The following is a 20,644-nucleotide window of genomic DNA, read 5'->3' as shown; positions in this document are numbered from 1 at the left end:
AGGCAAGTAAAGGCTCATTAAGATGATCAGGTAAGGGCCGGCCCGGTGGCGCACTGGATAGTGTGCTGCTTGGGAAGCAGGGGCAACACTGAGGGTTGCGATCCGTTGCCGGACACGGAAAAAAAAGACAAAAAAAAAAGATCAGGTAAACAACAAAAACAGCACTGAATTTGTGCTTTAGAAAAACTTTGGTTAATTAGTTACTAGATATACCACTCTAACCTCTACCATATCCCTTCTCTAACCAATCCAGCTGCAGTCCCCAGAAACCATGCAGTAGGAGCAACCACGAGCTAAAGGACATGTGGGAAAACTAGGTTAGAGGACAAACCAAGAGTAAGGGTGAACCAACGAATGTTAGGAATATTCATATTTTTTACATGTCCTAAAATAAAACAATAACACATTAATAAATAGATTTCAATACCTACTTCAAATTAATAGCAATAGAACCAATATAATTAATTTCTATTTGCCCTCCATGCTGATTGGAATTAATTTCTTTTTACCACCCACGCTGATTTCACTCATAATCTATGTTCCTCCTCCAAATTTCAGCAAGATACTTCTAAATTCATTTCACTCTGTGCCTGTTTTTTGCTCCCTTTGTTAGTCCCCCACTCAAACGTGCCAGGACTTGTGATTTTAGGCCTGAGGGCTCAGGGTCCAAGCTCCCTCTCTGTGGAAGGGGAACTGCCCTTCTGAACCTCCAGTAAGTCAGGTGGCGGCCAAGGTGGAAAAGAATTCTAGTCCTGCTCTGCCATCTACCCTTTCCTCTTCCTTCACCTCCTACTTTTTCTACGGGTACAATTTCAATTCAGTCAAACCTAAATTATTCGGGTGATGAAAAAGTTCACAGAAGAAAATTTATAGTTTTCCAAATGTTAAACTCAGGTGAGGGAGTACAAACTAGCTCTTCTGTGGACACATTCTGAAGTCCTAAGATTCCACTGTAATTTCTTAGGTCTCATTCTGTATGACAATATATAAAGGTAATGCACCTGTCTCGACCTAGTCTGCAAAATGCTGTGTGGATGATAACACGAGGAGTTCACACATTCTGAAGTCCTAAGATTCCACTGTAATTTCTTAGGTCTCATTCTGTATGACAATATAAAGGTAATGCACCTGTCTCGACCTAGTCTGCAAAATGCTGTGTGGATGATAACACGAGGAGTTCATATATCATTTAAGAGTTACAGTGATTCCATTGACCCTCGAAAGAATCTCATGAGGAAAGCAGGGCAGGAATTGCATTCTTCCCTTACAAAATGTGGACACAAACTTCAACCCAGGGTTCCTGGTCCTTGAGAAGATGACCAAATAAACGAAAATCCTACTGAAGGTAGGAATTATTTTTTAATTCACTGAGTAATTTCCAAAGACTCAGTCAAGAAAAATAAATGGCTACGGTAAGGTCACACTAAATGCTACACAATAAGGAGTCAATGTACTGTGCAGGGTTTATTTTCATGTTTGGATCTTCAAGCATATCTTTTCCCTGGAAACAACAGTTTATTTCTTCTTACATTATCTGACATGTGGCCTGTCAGACATAGCATTTCTCCCTGTGCCATCTTTGCAAAGAAGAAAGACAAAGCAATGTCTCCCACTTTGTGGCTTTCAGTCAGATCTTAACCAGATCACTGTGTGTTTAAGACCTGGTAAGTGCAACAGCACAGAAAGTAGCAGAAGGGTGAGGGACAGTCTCCTAGCATTGCAATCCCCAGGTCACCATATTTTAGTATTACATTTAAATTTTATTTTAAAATAAATTTTCAGTCATTGCTCCTACCTGTAAATAAACTATATTTACAAAGTTTTCATGAATGTTGGGATGCCTTTCTGGGAAGGTGGCAATATATGGTGGTTTTTTGTTTGTTTGTTTTTTGCAAACTGGAGAAAGAAAAACACACAGAAAACCAAAAATCCATCCCTTCACACCTCCAGCAGGCAAAGTCACAATTCCAGCTTGTGGAGAGTGACCAATGATACACGTGACTCCAGAAAAAGATCAGCCTCAGGCTAAAGGCCAGTGTGTTGATTCTTCTCAGTTTCATCCTTTATTCAACATTTGGTGGCAATGTTGGGAGAAGTACAGCAAGTTTAGGCTTTGCTGTGATTATTGAGCCATACAAATTAGACACTGCATTTGTGCTTACTAAAACAAATGGAATTTTGTGTGAGTCAATGAGACTTGGGTTAGCCTATTGAGCAAAGCCTGGATAAAGGCTTGACAAGCCATAAACCATGGAAACCAAAATATGAATTCTACCACCTTACCTGTCCTGGGCTTCAAAAACCAGTTTCAAAATATTCTACGATTTTGTCCAAGAATACATTTGGCAAGGTTTGTGAATTTTTACAGAGCAGTGTCTCTTCAAAATTAGACAAATATGTAAAATGTCATAGCTAGCATTGTGTGTTAACTGAAATGAATACTTATGTAATTCATTTTGTCTATCTCTTACAAACAGACTATCACAGCCGTGCTTTTAGGGAGGGGGCTACTTTTCCTCATTTTCTCCCCTCACACTTTCACTGATCACTCCATTTGGAGGATAACATGGTGGGGTTTTTGTTTGTTTTTCCAGCAGGGCCAGTCATAGGCCAGGTATCACAGTATCTTGGCTGTTTTGGGTGTGTGAATATAAGGAGAAGGGTCTGATGTGGAACCTATTTTAATTTTGATTTTTTTTTGAACAGCTAAAGCCTGAGTTTGCCAAGCTTCCTAAGTTTAGACATAACCATCTGCACAAGAACAGCCCTCCATAACCGGTTGACTACTGTCTGCTGTTCTGTAAAGAGGCCCCATTTGGCTTAAATTTACCCCAAACCCACTTTGAGGCTGAACCTTTAAGAGACCTAAGTTACCTTCTCCATGTCACTCCCTAAAGGAACCCATATTCACTTAGAAACTTCATATTCAAAATAAAATGTTCTGAAATTTCAACTAACCCCATGCCAATATACCCCATCTACACATCTTCCACTGATAACTATGTCCATATTTGTGACCGTCTTTCTTTTCTCTCATACCAATCTCTATTTTCAGCCTGTTTCCCCATCACTGGAAGAAGTAATCCTCCACCATCGGGCTAAGATAAACACATGCAATGAACTCTTCTCACCCAGTTTCACATAAATGAAACAAAGAACAGACTGGAAAAGAGATTTTTTTTTAAAAAGGTATTTCTCTTTCACTTGAGAATCTTATTTGAGTTTGGGCATATAATGACTTCTGAAGCCCTTACGATAATCTATAACCTAAGAGGTTTCTTAAGTACTTTTTAAAAATATCAGTGCTTCACTGGAAGCCATGTACAGATGACCCGGCATCAGAGCTCCTTTCAAAGTGTCTCGGAAGTAGCTGTTTGTATCATGTCTCCCCATATGCCAAGGTGGGAGAAGCACCTGTGATCCATAAAAACTTTCCTTACCAATCACTAGACTTGCATTTGGTCCAGGTCAAGTCCACACCATTAATTCCCATTTCACAGAGTGTTCTTTGATTAAAATTTTTAGGATTGTTAAATTTGGTCTGTTCCTACATACCAGGCAAAGGGAAGTGCATTATTTCAAATGCATTTGTAAATACAGCTTTTTACTCAGAAAGAAAGAATATTTTTGTGTGTGTTATTCTAACAGCCATTTTGTAAATGTTTCTAAATATCCTCAATATTATAATAGCTTTAAAAGAGATTTACCAATCCTTGATGTAATAATAAATATTTTCTTCTTCTAAGTGGCATCTTTCTAAAAATAATCTGTAAATATTTTGAAGAATAAAAATGTACATTTATACCCACAGATTAAATACTGAGCTAAAGGAAAAAACTCCAAAGTCTTTCTCAAAGACCACTTCTGCACTAGAGTATATGTTATCCACCTGAAGGGGAATGAGAGGTTCGGTCCCACCACAGACATTCACGGGAATGTGTGAGTTCTCCTTGGAAAGCCTTGGAACAGCACAGCGAGATTCCGCCTGCACGCCTGCTGGCTGGCTCCCCCATAACAAAAGGCTGATGTTAAGTCTCCTGTGGTTGTTCCTAATAATGAACTGGGCATCAGTAGGGAGTGATGGCATAAATGTGTCCCCTGAACCAGAAATTTCCCCGCTTTTCAGCTGTGTGTAATTCATTCTCTAGACTCAATACATCTAGGGGAAGGATTTAAATATTTCACCAAGGAAAGAATATCGCTGGCTCATTCTCGATTCATCACTTTCTCTTTATTTGTGACCTGAAATGTGGGGGCCAGGAGAAAGTATTTGTTTGAGGAGGGAGATCAGGATGGAGCGAAGGGGGCGTCAAAGACAGTATTTTTGAAAGGCAAACCTGATGAGATGAAATCTCCCGGGAGAGAGATTACAGAAACTACTGAGTTCCATTTAAAATAGGGTATTAAAGCTTCCATTTAACTTGTGAACTGATGTATGTGTTCTTGGGCTGGGATGGCGACTTAAGAGGTCGTGTATGGGCAGACGGCATCTATTTTTACAGGGTTCTATGACTCTGTGATGGGAGTGACAGACAATGCAAGACTAAGTCCTCCAGGCACGGACCCTCCCCCAAAGCTGCCACAAGAAGTGGCAGGGCCTCCCAGGGACACAGGTCTGACCACAGTACTGACTCCACATGAGGATGACAGAGAAACATCAGGGCCCTGTCTGCAATGATAAAATACATATATTTCATTAACACAATTTTTTCCCTCAAAATTAGGCATTCACAGTTTAGCACTGCTGAGGAAAATCAACATAAGGAATTTTAATACTAAGCTGCTTAGAGAAACAATGGATAAACATGAGTTTTATCAGAGTGCTGAGTTGCCTGCTTTTTATCCCAGACTTTTCTAGGCTGCCTACCATTCCAATATTAACGTGCTCCCTGTTATCATTCTCTGCTTAATGATAAAGCTTTTAATGTGGGCATAAAGTTCCACTTAGTCTGACAATCAGAACTCCTAACTCCAGCTAATAGCTGCCACCTCCCAGATAGAATGAACAGAAAGATAATACTTTTTCAGGGTGCCCGTCCCTTTTGCCATTAACTATTACTTTTTAAAACAGAGGGATTAAGCTCTTTCTTGCCATATCACCAAATATTCTAAGTACTATTGTTAGAACATAGAATATGACTAAATGCATAATTTCTCCAGCTGCCTGCAAAAGGAGATTCTACAACTTGCCTAGAAAATCCACTCCCATCCGTTTTTAATAGCTTTATCATTTACCTGCATTAACCTCATAGTTCATGAGGTGGTTCCTTACACACAGTCCTCAGTCTGGCTACCCACCATGCTGTAACTAAATGAAACTCTCCAAACAGCATATACAGGCGATTTTTCTTTTTTTAAACTTAGAATTAAGAAGTTAATAGCTACAGCCCTGAAATGACTTAGAAACCTGGCTCCTATCCAAGGAATGAAGAAATTTTGGAATTCTAAAAAAGTTCTTTGTGGCATTCATAATGTCCACAGATATGAATGAAACTTAACTGCATATAATGAGAGAGTAAAAGTCTAAGGCCATAAATGCACACATGCGCGCACACACACACACAATGGGCACACGTTTCTTCATATGGTCAAGAAACGCAGCTGATTCTAGCTGATATATTTGCCTAAATGTCCATTTTTTTCGAGCAGTGGGTGGCTTCATCCATGCTCTGAAAATAATTTCAATGACCCAGAGCTCTTTCCCATGCCACAGGGCTTGGCTGGTCTCCTCAGATATAATGAGAGAGTAAAAGTCTAAGGCCATAAATGCACACACGCGCGCGCACACACACACAATGGGCACACGTTTCTTCATATGGTCAAGAAACGCAGCTGATTCTAGCTGATATATTTGCCTAAATGTCCATTTTTTTCGAACAGTGGGTGGCTTCATCCATGCTCTGAAAATAATTTCAATGACCCAGAGCTCTTTCCCATGCCACAGGGCTTGGCTGGTCTCCTCAGGGCACCAATTTTTGCTCAGCACTTCCGCCCCCCAACTTGGCTCCCAGTACATCCACTCCCTCTTAACCATATGCCTTCTGTTTACTTTCCCAGCCCTACTTGGCCTTGTTCCCTCCCATCCTGACCTTAGCTCTCTCCCATCCTGACCTTAGCTCTCTCCCATGATCCTAAGTCATTTCTAGCAGGTGCCAAGCTGCCCCCACCCAGCACGCCCTGGGTCAACCTCTCAGGACACTGGTGCCACTGGTACCATGGTGGGTGTCACGCTCAGTTGTTAATCCACCCTGCTTAAAATTAAGTGCATAAGCTACAGCACAAGAGTATGTGGCAATCATATGACCATACTGCCACTGGGCAAAGTCCTGTGGTGAACCCAATTTGTTGGGAGGTTCCCCACCTCCTGGTTCTCAGCGTTCTGGCTCTTGGCAGTGCTGGTTCCTCCTCAGGTACACAGAATCTACACCATCTGCCTTCTCTGAACCTTCTCATAAGAAACAAATGATGGATAACAGCTTCAAGGTTAATCCTTAGGGATAACTGGGACTCGAGGCCTCACACAAACGAAGAGAAGCCTTCTGTCACTTGGCACCATGGGCTGTACCTCACGCTCCAGGTTCAGCTCCAGTGTCAACCCTCAGCAAGCCCTCCCTACCCATCCTATGAAGTGGCCTCTTCCAGTTACTCCTGCGTCACACTGTTCCCTCTCCTTGTGGTCCCAACACTATCTGAAGCTATCTTGTTTATTGTCTGTCTACCACCTCCTGCCCCCAGAATGTAAGCTCTATGAAGGCAGGTCCTTTATAGAATGTATCTTATCAACAGCTGTATCTCCTGTGTCTAGAGCAGCACCTGGCACATAGTGGGTACACAATAAACAAATGCTGAATGAATGTGTGGGGGGAAGCATTTTGTATGGGAGGGGAAAGTCATCAGATGCCCCAAACCATATCACATAGGCAACTGACACTATGTGTCTCTAGTGCTAAGTGAGACAGTGAGGAGGGAATAAATTAGCGCTGAGTGGATTAAAGGATTTTGTCCTCTATGTCTTAAAAATGAGTAGAGAAATGTGCCATTCTTTATGTCTGGAAACAGATATGCAAAGCTCTGCAGCTTCATGAGAGCTCTGATCTAGGACTCAGAGGCACCAGCTTCTAGTTCCAGAGTTACCATCACACGGTTGGGTAAACTTGGGCACGTGAGCCTCAACTCTTTGGAATCTCCTTTTCTTCATAGGTAAAACAAAGGGACTAGATGAAATGAAACTAGCATTTACTGAAAACTTTGCATGTGCTCAGTATAAGAGTAAGCAGTTAACATACACTTTCTCACAATGCCATGTGATAGCTGCTGCTGCTGCTTTTATGGCAGTGTGTAAGAAAAGATACAGACTCAGGTTTAGGGACTTGCTAAGTCACAGCTATTAAGTAGCAGGGCTGGGATTTGGACCTAGAACCGATTCTAGGACTCTTGCTTTCAACTAAGTCCCTCCCTGCTCTCTGTCTTTACTATGTCAAGAGAGTAAGTGGGAAGAAAGAGAACACCAAATGAGGACACAACTGTGGTCTTTTTTTTTTTTTTCTGTCCTTTTTTTTTTTAGACCAGCCGCACCGCGCCCAGCCAGTGAGCGTTGTGAGCGCACCGGTCATCCCTATATAAGATCCGAACCCGCGGCAGGAGCGCTGCTGCACTCCCAGCACTGCAGTCTCCCGAGTGCGCCACGGGCTCGGCCCAACCATTTCCTTTTTAAATTCTACCAAGGCCTCATTTTACATTTTTACTTCAACCAAGATGATTTTTAACTTAAGTTTCCCTGAAGAAGAGTCTAAAATTTAGAGATATGGGTGGCTAGTTACTCAGTTTATTGCTGGGAATGATTTTTGACTGGCAAACCAGACAGCTATAACATATAAACCATGCTAATATTTTAGGAATTGCCACATTTTACATTTCTACTTACTACATATTTGAAATTCAAGTCCCTCAAATTGACCTTTGCAGTGGATTAGTCAAAATGGACAAAAGTCATGTACATTACTGCATATTTATTTTTTTGAAAGCTAATAAAAGACATCAGATTGGTATCTCAGCTACGTGTTTAGAAAAATGTATTTCTTAAAAAAAAAAAAAAAAAATCTCTCCCGACTCAGAAATTGGTGTCTATCCAAAGGCTCTCTTTACATTATGGTAAAATTCATTTTTAAACTCATGAGAACATTTTGAAATGGAAGTAGAAAATGGAGTACCAATAAAATTAAGCCTATTAACAGGATGAGGGAAGTGCAGGCCAGCATTAAAAAAAAAAAAAAAAAATTCCAGTGAATTCAACTCCAAAATGGTAATATACATCCATATCCCCCAATTCCTATTTGTGCCCATCTACTCTTCTTAATTCTTTCCATAGCAGACTCTGACACAGAATCAAAATGGGAAATTTCAAAATGGGAAACAGCATGACGTCAAACTTATTAACTCTTACCTTTAGTTGGCAAGGTACTAATCAGTGTTTAGATCAAACCCACTCCTCAACCCCAGAGAACATCCTGATAATTACATACAAGATGGGATCTCTACTGCACTTTATGAGGAACAGCAAATGGAAATTTCAGTTATTGCTACAGGTGAGCTAAGATTAGTGATGTTCAGCTAAGCTGCTGGAACAGTGGGGAAATACTGTCAGAACTAGGGGCACTAGTCCATTACCAGTTCCCCATAGCATCGTCCCCAAAACTTCCTTTCCCAAGTGAAATGATTCCCTTATTTCAGCCAGAGGATGGATTTCCCCTTATCTTCCTACAATTCTACACCTGGATCAGAGTCCATCCTTCTTTCCACTTCTCTAGTCTCCTGGCACTCTTGTTTGGGCAACCAGATACTATCCTTGCATGTGGAATGGAAGAAGAATTAAAAAAAAATCAGTAAACATCTATGATTTATTTGCTGGAATGAAGAATGAAGAGGAGACTGATGAACTTTTGTATCAGAAGTAGCCAGAAGCCACTGACAAAAATCAGTACGTACACACACACACTTACTTAACTTGCATTACCTCTCTGTTCTCTACCACCTTGTCACAGGTCAAAAGTTATGATATTTCTAGTGTCACTGTGATATCACTACAATTTTCAAAGGGAAGTGCAGAAACTGAGCATTCAAGTAAAGAGTGGAGAATTGTGCCATGTTGAAACTGAATCAGGTACAGAAATACCATAGGGGCAGATACATGGTAAGACCCTTGGGTTTAGGAAAGTGAGTGAAAGCATAGAAGCCTCTGGAATTGCAGCCTCCCTGTTAGGTTCTGCAGTTTTTGTTTTCGTTTTTATAAATCTCTTTTTTTCTTTTTCTTTTTAAATTTATCAATATACAGTTAGTTGATTTTTGTGTCATTTTACGAATTCCTCCTTTTCCCAGGTTCTGCAGTTCTATGGTATGAGCACTTACAGGAGCAGAAGACAAGATTTAATATACTGCAGTAGTTTAACAAATGTGGGGGACAGCGATCTCTACTAAACATAGAATGTTTTGTTAAACTCAGGATACTTAAAGACAGAACAATAACAATTGATTAATGAGCATTCAGAGATAATTAAGAGAAAGGAAATTACTTGTGAGAAGACCTGATAAGCTAAATGACTAAATAACTAGTGATGTTACTGTAGGCAAAAAATGTCTAAAGAATAAGAAGGGTGAGTGGACTAAGTTAGCTCTAGAGCAGACGTGTGTTAAAAGTTACCCAGTATTTGAGTCGATCTGAACAGGTAAAATTAATAAATTTGGTAAAGTACACCCCATCCTGACTCCATACCTTGTTTCTAGGTTCCTAGGATCAGTTTGACTTAGACTTTAAAAACATGTTTTTAAAAAAAATTAGGTTTGAATTCAGCAACTGAGTAATAATCGTAACTTTTTTTTTTTTCTGGCTTTCCAAACTTAAACCAAAGAACCTGGTATCACATGATTGACAGTGTTGCCAAGATCTATTTTACTTTACATTATTTCAGCTTTACCTATTGTTACAATTAACGTAATAAGCTTAATAAACCTTTAATATTATAAATATATTAATTGACAAATTATATGTGTGTAGATATGCTACCAAGGGTTAATTCTTATTTAAAATTAAGGTTAAAATATCTCATAATAGTTTGATGAGGCAAAGAAACAACAAACACAAGGTAGGGTGCTAGAAAAAGTAGAATTTTTTTTTGAAGATGTCAAGGTGCTATTTTTTATTTTAAAAAGCAGATTTTTTTGGTATAAACTCTGTACATTTTCATTATAGAAAATACAGGTAAAAAATAAAATAACAATATCCATTATTCCATCACCCAATTATAACAGTCACATTCATAGACCTCTTTGACATGTGTGGGGGGTGGTGTATGTGTACTGTGTGTTTTATACATACACACTTATTTATAAAAATGGGTTCATACACACAAATACACGTAATTGAATAGTGTCCCCTAAAATTTGTATCCATCTATCCAGAACCTTAGAATGTGACATTATTTGGAAATACGGTCTTTGCAGATGTAACTGGTTATGATGAGATCATACTGGATTACAGTGGGCCCTAAATCCAATGACTGGTGTCCTTACAAGAAGGCAGCTGTGTGACAGTAAAAGACAAAGATGGAAGTGATGAAGCTGCAAGCCATGAAATGCACATGGGCAAAAAGAGGCAGGAGGAGCCAAAAAGGGTTCTTCCCCAAAGCACTGAGGGAGCATGGCCCTGCTAACACCTTGGTTTTAGACTTTGAGCTCCACAACTAAGAGAGGATAAATTTTAAGCTACCCAGTTTATGGTAATTTGTTATGGGAGCCCTAGGAAATTAAGATAATACACATACACTTTTGTAATAATTAGCTTGCTTCTGTTAACATTTGGGAACATTTTTCATATCTTCTTCGAGTGGAATATTTGAATTATGTAGGTATATCACAATAAACCAGATTGCAGAATTTTATTTTAACATGTTTAATTCCAAGAATAACTTTGGTCATTTCCCCTACTTTTTGGTTAATCATTATTTTAAGACAATAGAACTGGTAGTTACTTAAATGCCAGTGGCCAAACCATCATTGGCTCATTTAAAAAGATGTGGACATTTTCCCAATTTTATAGTTCTTCAGGTGAGTTTTTGGGGCTTTAGTTGTTTGCTAGTTAGAGTCCTAAAAGCCAAGTGGAAATCATTGGTCTGGGCTCCCCTGTTAACAGGAAAGGAAGCAAGCAATCATATTATTTAAAAAAAAAAAAAAAAAAGTCACGTCCTTGGCCATTGTAAACTAAGGGAATCACAGGATGTCCTAACAGCATTTGGCTTCCTTTCATGGAACATCCTCAATTAAAGCAAAAAGAACACCCTTAACTCCCAACTGATCCTTGAGTGGCTGTGGTCTGTTCAGTCCCAACCAGAACACAGAAAATTATCATGTATAACCTAGAGAGCAAGAGACTGATGCACTCATGGGAGCAGTAACTCACCTGAAATTTGGCCAAAGGGTTTTGACAATAAAATGAATAAATGATAAATGAATAAGCTGCACTCACAAAGTCTACTCAGGCCCGGGCATTTGTGAAATCATAAGTGAACATATATTTTATAATATCTTTGGATTTTGAAACATATGGGGCTGAGAAATTGGCTTTTAGCTGGAAAGATTTCTGAATAGATTCTGGACTTTACTGTGCTTTGGTTCTCTGTCTCTCAGTTGTACTTGACACAATTTCTCCTTAGGGGCTTAGAGAATTCAGGAGCTGAACTGGCAACAACAAAAAAAATCGCCAAACTAGACAGAATGGGAATGGAAGGAGGCAGAGTTGGAGAATGTTCACCTGAAAATTTAAAAAAGAGGTGGGGAGGCATCCAATAATTTAATCATACCGGGCAAAATTTTGAAAGTGTGCAAATAGTTGCTTGTTGCATTTAAGGAAAAGAACATTCTATACACCTTCTCCTCTTAAATTTAATAGCAGAACATCTGATCTAACATTACGGGAATACACAATACAAAGAAAAGAAATATCTACATAAATATAGAGTTCTTCTCCACATAATTAAAAGAGCATCTCATATCCATCAAGACTCCAAAGAAAACCCAGCTCCTAAATTTAATACTTTCATATGAAACTTTTGAAGTGGATATAGTGTTTTTTTGATAATTAAAAGAGCATCTCATATCCATCAAGACTCCAAAGAAAACCCAGCTCCTAAATTTAACACTTTCATATGAAACTTTTGAAGTGGATATAGTGTTTTTTTGGAGCTAAAATAATTGTTGTTCCTATTTTGCAGTCCATTTTAATAGAATCATTTAATATGTCCTTAACTGAGAGCTGGACCACATGCCTAATTGCTATAAAAGTCATTGTAGACTAAGACCAGGTAGACGCAACTATCCTTTTTCTTTGGGGGTTTAATATCCAGGCTAAAAATCCAAGACCCATACACATTAAAACACAATTCAAGACTGTATTATAGTATCCAGAACATATTTTCACAATTCTATAACGATAAGGTAGCCTAACTTTTTCAAATGGATAAAAGAGTTGAACAGACACATCGCTAAAGAAGACAAACAAATAGCCAATAAACACACTGATGCCCAACAATCATTAGTCATCAGGAAAATACAAATAAAAATCTCAACAAGATACCTCTATACACCCATAAGAATGCCCCAAATTTAAAAGACTGAATATCAATTGTTGCCTAGGATGTAAAACAACTGGAACTCTCATACTCTGTAAAATGGAATGTAAAATGGTACCAGCACTTCGGACAATTGTTTGCAGTTTCTTAAAAAGTTGAACAAACACCAGCCCTATGAGCCAATCATTCTATTCCCAGGTATTTGCCCCAGAGAAATAAAAACATTTACCCACATAGCTTTGTGAGTAAATATTCACAGAAGCTTTATTCATAGTTCTAAAAACTGGGAACCCAAATGTACTAAGTACCAGGTACATAGGACATCAACTGGTAAATGGATAAACAAAATGGTACAGCCATATGATGGACTACCACTCAGCAGTAAAGAGTATGAACTGCTGACATACCCAATACGGATGTATCTCAAAGTCATTATGGGCAGTCAAAGAAGTCAGACTCTAAAGATGTGGTGACAGAAACAGGCCAGTGATTCCTAGGGCTGTGGACAGAGGAGATATGGACTGCAAAGGGTACAGGAATCTTCTGTGGTTGATGGAAATGTTCTATATCTTCAGGGTGGTGATGACTTCAGGGTGTATACACTGCCAAGACTCATTGAATCGTACATTTTAAATGGCTATAGTCTACTGTACATAAATTAATTCATAATAAAGCTGGTGAGGGAGAAAAAGACTATACAGTAATTTGTTTGAATTTTTTCTAGATTCAATTTAGACTTTTAATGAACATCTGCTAGGTTCTGGTTATTGTACCAGGTACTTAGGACACAAAGATCACTGATTATTATATAGAGTAAAAGAGTAGATGGAAACCACAAGCAATACTAGCAAACATGCATTTTACTTCAAAAAAAAAAAAAGAGGTAAAAGGCATTTACTCTGCGCCAGACACTGGGCGGTGTACTTTACATTCTGTATCTCATTTAATCCACCTAAGAACTCCTGTGAAGTTGGTGCTGTTATTATTTCCATATGCACAGTAGGACAATGAGGCTCAGAGAGGCTAAAAAAGTTGCCCTAGATCACACAGTTAGAAAGGGGTGGAGCCGGGACAGAAATAAAAGTCTCATGCCAGAGCCAAGTGTTGCCCACTGCACCTCACTGCTTCTCCAAGCAGCTCCCCGGCTGGGTACCTTGAGAACTCCAATTGGTCCTAATGGGGGTAGGAAAGGAGGTCCAGGCTAGATCTTTTCAGTTTAGACCAAGTTTTGAACTGGGGTTGAGGGAGAGACACACTTACCACACAGGCTGGAAATACGCTCCCTGTAAATCATGCTGATCTACATCATCTTACAGCCAGTGCTATGACAGTGCTATCAGCCTGTCACGAAGTCCAGAGACAGAAAAATTGGCTTCCCAAGCACCAAAACCTGCTCCTCAGTTTATCGGGTACTCCAGGAACCACTAAGGGACTTGGAAGAGTCTTGCTGGTCCCCATTCCCTCCTGTCCCCAGACCTCTGCTTAGGCTGACATAGTGCTCATCTCCTTCCCTTGGAGAACAAGAGTTTGCTCTTTACCATGGGAAGAGAGATTGGCAGAGAAGAACTGAACTCTCCAGAGAGGCTGGCAGTCAACCCAAGAAACCCTCGCCCTCTCCCGCACTGCACACGCCTCCTTCCCACCAACGACCCCGTCTTCCTCTTCCTCCTTTTCTAGAAGAGACATACAGCTCTCAAACTGAAATTTGAGCATTTTTATTCCAGGGCTGCTGACAGTAGGCAGGCCCCTATATGGAGGATAATGTATTCAAAGTTTTCCTCTTCTTTGTTTTTTCTTAATTGGTCAGTCTCCCTGGGGGTTCACTCAGTCTTCACCCTGATGGTGGGTGAGGGGCTAGAGCAGAGGCAGGGGCATGCAGATGGCTTATTTTCTGGCTCTCATCAACACAGGGGTCACATGAAGGCCAGATAGTGCCCAATGACTTCCCTAAGGTGGGAGGTTAGGCCGAGCTGGAGGAGGACTGAGCACTAAGGTCAAAAGCGGCTGAAAAATGGCAATTACCTATCATCTTAAGGTTTTAGGGCCTGCACTATACCTGACAAGCAGCAAGTTCTCGATAAATGAGAAGAAAACAAAGATGCAAAGAGGATATTGAATAATCACAATATCAAAACCCTCACTGAGGATTATTTTGAAGTTGGTGCAAAATTCATGGAGCATACTAAGCAGGCTGGACATACCACAAAAAACAACACAGGCAGCTCCAATGCACTCTGGAGAAAAATGAAACAAAATTTGGACTATGGCTTGTTATATGTGAAATCTCAAAGGGCTAAACAAGGCACATGCTGTAAGAGCACATTTCATTTGTGACTTGTGATGTTATAATGTAAGAATGGACTTGCATTAAGCAAATCTTTAATATCACCCAATGATTTCAATAAGTTCAGGAATATTTTGAGATGTTTTCTAAATATTTCAACATATAAAATTCATTATGTTAAAACTCAAACTCACTTAAGTTTTAAAATCCATGCTGTTAAAGTGTTAAATTAAGCTACTGATTGATAAAGTAATGCATTTACATAGCTTCAATTTTTTATAAACATAAAAAGGTACACAATGACTAATTTGCCAAGTTCCCACCTTTATTAGTTCATATCCTTTCAGTTTCTCCATGCATATCAAGTAAATATGAATATATAGTCTCATTTTTCTCACTTTTTATGTAATAGTATATTGCACTATTTTCAACCTAGTGATGGCCAATACAAATATAAAAACTGGGGGATCAAAAGAAATAAGACTTTTCTTCATGTGGCTTTTTGCAAAAGTGACCTTCCAGCCACAAGAGTCACTCCACGATTCTCAAACTTGTGCCTCAAAGCTATGCCAATAAAACATATACAGAGGTCATAGAAAGGTACACACACGTTCAAACATGGTTTTTACTTACAGGCTCCATTTCTGAAAGCTTTTGAAAATTATAGGAGTGATAATCTTGTATCAGCACAATAATCACAAAATTACTTTTATTAAGACAACTATCACACTTATTGGGAAGACTTCTAAACCAACAACAGCCACCCTTGAGGAAGAACACTAAAGACACCCTACTCTCCGGGACAGGTGTGGGTACCTCTCCTTCTCAGATCCCTCCCATCAGGCACTCTTCCGCCTGCTGTCCAGGCCTCCGGAGCTTTTTCCAGGAGGGCCTGTGCACCATTTATCTTTGTATTCCAAGGGCCCAGCACAGAGGGCAGCCTATAGATGGAAATCAGTTAAGTGTACTCGGGAATTTTCACTTCAATTTTAACACAGTAATAATTGTGTAAAATCCAAGAGTGGGAATTTTAAAAATTACATTAGCAACCTGAAAACATGTATGTTTTGGCATTCTAAAATGACAAAAAGGGAGTAAATGGGGGGCAGGGGAGGGGAGGAGCCTGCTTTGCAAAGCACCAAATGAAAACCTTGCAGGGAATCAAGGAGGGCTCTAAATGAAGGATACCACTGTTTATAATCAAAGTATAACTGTGAACATAAGAAAGCCTCCCAGAGATATCAATGCCTCCACCATTTTTGACAAATTACCTCCCAGGGGCTTTGCCAGGGTAGGCTGACACTAAATAAAGAACAAAGAATTAATGTCTTTAAAGCAAAACAAAATGAACACTACTTCTAAGAAAAATGAAATGGAACTGCAGAAACCTAAAGTGTGCCTCATAGGAAGAGCTTGGTCAATTTAGGCTTATGCAACAAACACTGGCAGTAAACTTCAGGATCGATTCTGTGTACAATTAAAATTTGTATCTCCACAAGATACAAATATAGAATAGAATTTTATTAATAGCCTATATCAGAAACCTAAAGTGTGCCTCATAGGAAGAGCTTGGTCAATTTAGGCTTATGCAACAAACACGGGCCGTAAACTTCAGGATCGATTCTGTGTACAATTAAAATTTGTATCTCCACAAGATACAAATATAGAATAGAATTTTACTAATAGCCTATACAGAATTTTATGAATAACCAAAATGCCTTTAGGAAGAACAGTGTTGATATTAAAACTAGATGTTGGAAAAAGATCACAAGTTTATAGACTTCCACTAACACACACTTTACCAGTGTTACTTCAAAAAGATCATGGAAAGATTTGCATTATCCTTTAATTCCATTTTTCTATGATCTTTTTGAAGTAATAAACACATAGTCTTCCCTCTAAAATCTCTTGTCCTATTCCTTTTCTGTTCCAAAGTCGTGGCCAAAATCAGACTTGTTTGGCACAGTCACTTTACCTGCCGGTACCAAGCGAGGTTTAGAAATAACAGAAAGACTAAGCTCTTGCTGTGTTTTCTTTTTTTTTTTTTTTGTCTTTTTCCGTGTCCGGCAACGGATCGCAACCCTCAGTGTTGCCCCCGTACCGGACCGGGGACCGGCAACGGGATCGCAACCCTCGGTGTTGCTCCCGCGCCTCGCTCAGCCAGTGAGCGGGAACCGGTCTGTATGTGGGATCCGAACCCTTGGGCGGGAGCGCCGCCGCGCTTCCCAAGCGGCGCACTTATCCCGTGCGCCACCGGGCCGGCCCTTGCTGTGTTTTCTTAACTGGATAAACATTAAAGGACACCATCACTAAAAGGTGCCATCAACTTGATTGTCCTGTGTATCTATCATCAACGTCTGCTCTTTTAGAAAAAACAAAATAATGCTTTAAGAAAGTCTGTCCTGATTCAAGGGAGTAAAATCCTAATTAGCCTGGGGAGATCTGACATAGAAAATGTACAAGTGTTTTTTTTCAGTAACCTACTAAGAAATTATTTCTTGGTAGCCTATAAAAACTCTGTTCAATCTTTACCTCACAAATGATTTGTTTTCATTAAAATAAATCATCTTTGAAGGTGCATTTAAAAAGTCATATTTAGGAGAAATTTCTTTGATTCATGCTATAAGGCAAAAGTTATATAATTTTTTTTGCCTATATGAATTGTAGATTTCCATCTTGAAAGAATTCTGTTAAAGTAATAATAAATACCGATGGCCAGTAATACTAAGATAATCCAAACTTTTAAATGAGCTGATAATCAGAATTTTTAAATGAGCTAAGAAACAATGTTCTTATGATACCAAAGGGATGTGTGTGAGGTGTTATAAGAAAAAGGAATGTGGAATAGTGCTTAATATAATGGCCGAGAATGATATATCCAATTAAGTATTACAGTGGCTGATAGCTGAAAAGTGGCCTGAAGTCAGGAAGAATGAAACTATTCTAACATACATAGTCTAACATATTTCATTGTGGAAAAAAACACTTCACAGGAGAGGAGAAAATCAATTTGTCCCTTAAAGTGAAATTGACAAAATTCAGAGGTAAATGCACAATCCAGGGTAAATTCTCAGTCCACTCCAAAGGCCATCATCAGGGAGATCACCTTCCAACTGTGAAGGGAACTGGCCCTGGAGTCTCATGGAGCATTTTGAGCCATGTCATCGGTATATCTGTACATTTTCTGGCATTAAATGACAAGGGAGGATCCTTCGCGATGAAGTACCACACACCTTGCTTCTGAGTTTGGCAGGATAATAGTGTAAGCACTCCATGCTACTGCTAATAGTATAAGCACTCCACCCTTTACAGTTAGACTGCTGGCTATGAAGTAGGTATCTGCAAATATCAAATCCTCTGTCTGACCTAAGTACCAGTCTCATTATGGGGCAAAGCTGCATTCATTTCTCCTACTCAGGGAAAGATGTCCTGAGCCAAAGAACACCTATCTACCTTGTCCTGATCCCCATACTTTAGGGACCTTCAGCTCTCTTGTGGTAAATTAAGTATTATCTGGTATTTCTGGTTGCTGCCGCATGGGGCACTGGTGGACCCCATTCTCCTTTCAACTCTCATTTCAAAACAGGAAATCTATTCTAGCATGTATTTCTGTTTTCATTATGCTGTTTTCCAGTTAATAAGCTTTCAGTGATTTCCTATTTTAAGCTCCAACTACCTTGCCTGCCTTTCAATACTCCTGCCTTACTTTCCACTACTGTCCAACATGCACCTGGCCAGGCCAGTGAATATTCTGTCTGATTCTAAAGCCTATACTCTTTTCACAAAAATGTTTGATCTCCCACAGTATCTTTTAGCTTTCTACAGCATACTGGCCTTGAGGGTATCTTTCTATCCTTTTGAGTCATGGTGGTACAGGAAATGAAAACCACTTTTGCTATCAGACTAAGCAAAATATTGACAGCAATGTAAATCTTACAAAATGAGTTGTTCATGAGTTTGACTTTGCTAGGACTCAAGGTCCTTGAAGCACAGACCTTGCCCAGAGTATACTTTCAAATACTTGTCAAATTAATTAATTCTCTAAACCAAATGAAATATTTAGATTAGTCCCAATATTTTCCCCTCCATTAATGTCAGGGATTATTCAAGGCAGCTTCAAGAGGTCCTTATAAATATAGAAAAGATGCTGCATAAGGAAATCAACCTCACACCACTGCTCTGCTAAGATAATTCACTGTAAACAGACATGACAACCAGCTACAGAGCAGGGGTGAGTAAGAGCACCCAGAAGATCATCCCATTAACAGAAGCTGTGATAAAGGAGCCTGAAAGAAGTTTCAAAATTGGACAGCCAAAGCGTCAAGTAACCTTCTGATTTTTACAAACACTAAGGAAAATATTAAGAACAAAATCACTATTTTCAAAATCCTCTCTGACAGTATAAACCCAGATGATACTAACATGTACATAACAGAGACATATGAAGCTAGACTTTTGCTGTCTATAGCTGCTGTTTTGGGGAATGTGACCTGAAATCTATGTTCTGGTCAAAGTGAGCCATGTTACAATAGGTTCTATGGAATGAAACACGCTTCTACCACTCTTTTATATATAGACACACAAGATATTTCCTTTGTTTCCCCTAACAACAGTTCATTTTTTAAAATTGGCAAAGCTGGATGTCACAGCCAATGTTTTAGGCTTAATTTTTGGTTTTGCCTTTCTTTCCAGTCCATTTCCTGGGGCCAAGTAGCTCTTTTATATATAGACACACAAGATATTTCCTTTGTTTCCCCTAACAACAGTTCATTTTTTTAAAATTGGCAAAGCTGGATGTCACAGCCAATGTTTTAGGCTTAATTTTTAGTTTTGCCTTTCTTTCCAGTCCATTTCCTGGGGCCAAGTAGTTTTTTTTTTTTTTTAAAGAATTCAGAAACATATGCTACTGTAGTTGCATGTTCAAACACCCATGTGGAAACAGTCCCCTAGACTTATACACTCATTCTTAAAAGCCTTAAGTATGCAAACAAAGATGTGGTAGGCACAGGGCCAGTTAATAAATCTCACTTCCGACTAGCATCTGCATGAAACAGAGGAGCTATGGGGAGCATTCACCCCAGGGAGATCCAGAGCACGACTCTTGAATTAAACAGTGTCACCTCTGATGGCCCATGCCACATTTATTTTTTAAGCAGCCCTTAAAATATATGGATTTCTAGCATTCACAAATGTAGTGAGGAAGCTGAGGCAGCAATCACACAGTTGTGGATGAGAGCCATGGAAGCATGTCTACTCTGCTGAGCCATTTTTTGCACTTGCTCTTTTCAATTGAAGTGACCAATCCAGGGGTAATTTTCTAAGGGAAATTTGCTTTTGTAATCAAAGCGCACTCTAGTCTCAATAATGATTTCCCACCCACTCTACTCCAGGATGTGAAAATGAGCTCTGTTTACACTAACAGATATCTGGGTTAAAGATTTCTGGGTCAGGAGCCACATTTGACTTTTACTTATGAACAATCTAGCGCAAATGCTACACAATGTCTCCTCCGAAGAGTGACCGCTTGCTTGCCCATTAACAGTGCTCAAGAGCACCGTTCTGTGCTGTAGGTGTCTCCTCCTCTCACGTGTGCTGCCAGCAAGGCGAGGTGTGTTCTTATCCAAGAGCTCCTGGAAGAGCCCCTTTTCAGTAACAACAATATTCTTATATTTACATAGGTCTTTTGTTTTAAGAAATTATTTGTTTTAAATGTTTGAAGTTAACCTCACAATGTCTCTAC

At 39.4% G+C, this 20,644-nt stretch overlaps 1 protein-coding gene across 3 annotated transcripts in view; it reads right to left on the bottom strand.

Moving 5' to 3' along the window:
* Positions 1 to 20,644, bottom strand: part of MAPRE2 (microtubule-associated protein, RP/EB family, member 2) — a 157,824-nt gene that overhangs the window by 77,529 nt on the left and 59,651 nt on the right. The window lies entirely within an intron of this gene.

This window comes from Galeopterus variegatus, unplaced genomic scaffold (genome assembly GCF_000696425.1).
Source record: "Galeopterus variegatus unplaced genomic scaffold, G_variegatus-3.0.2 Scaffold1224, whole genome shotgun sequence".
Taxonomy (NCBI): domain Eukaryota; kingdom Metazoa; phylum Chordata; class Mammalia; order Dermoptera; family Cynocephalidae; genus Galeopterus; species Galeopterus variegatus.
This window is presented reverse-complemented; position numbering and strand designations above follow the sequence as displayed.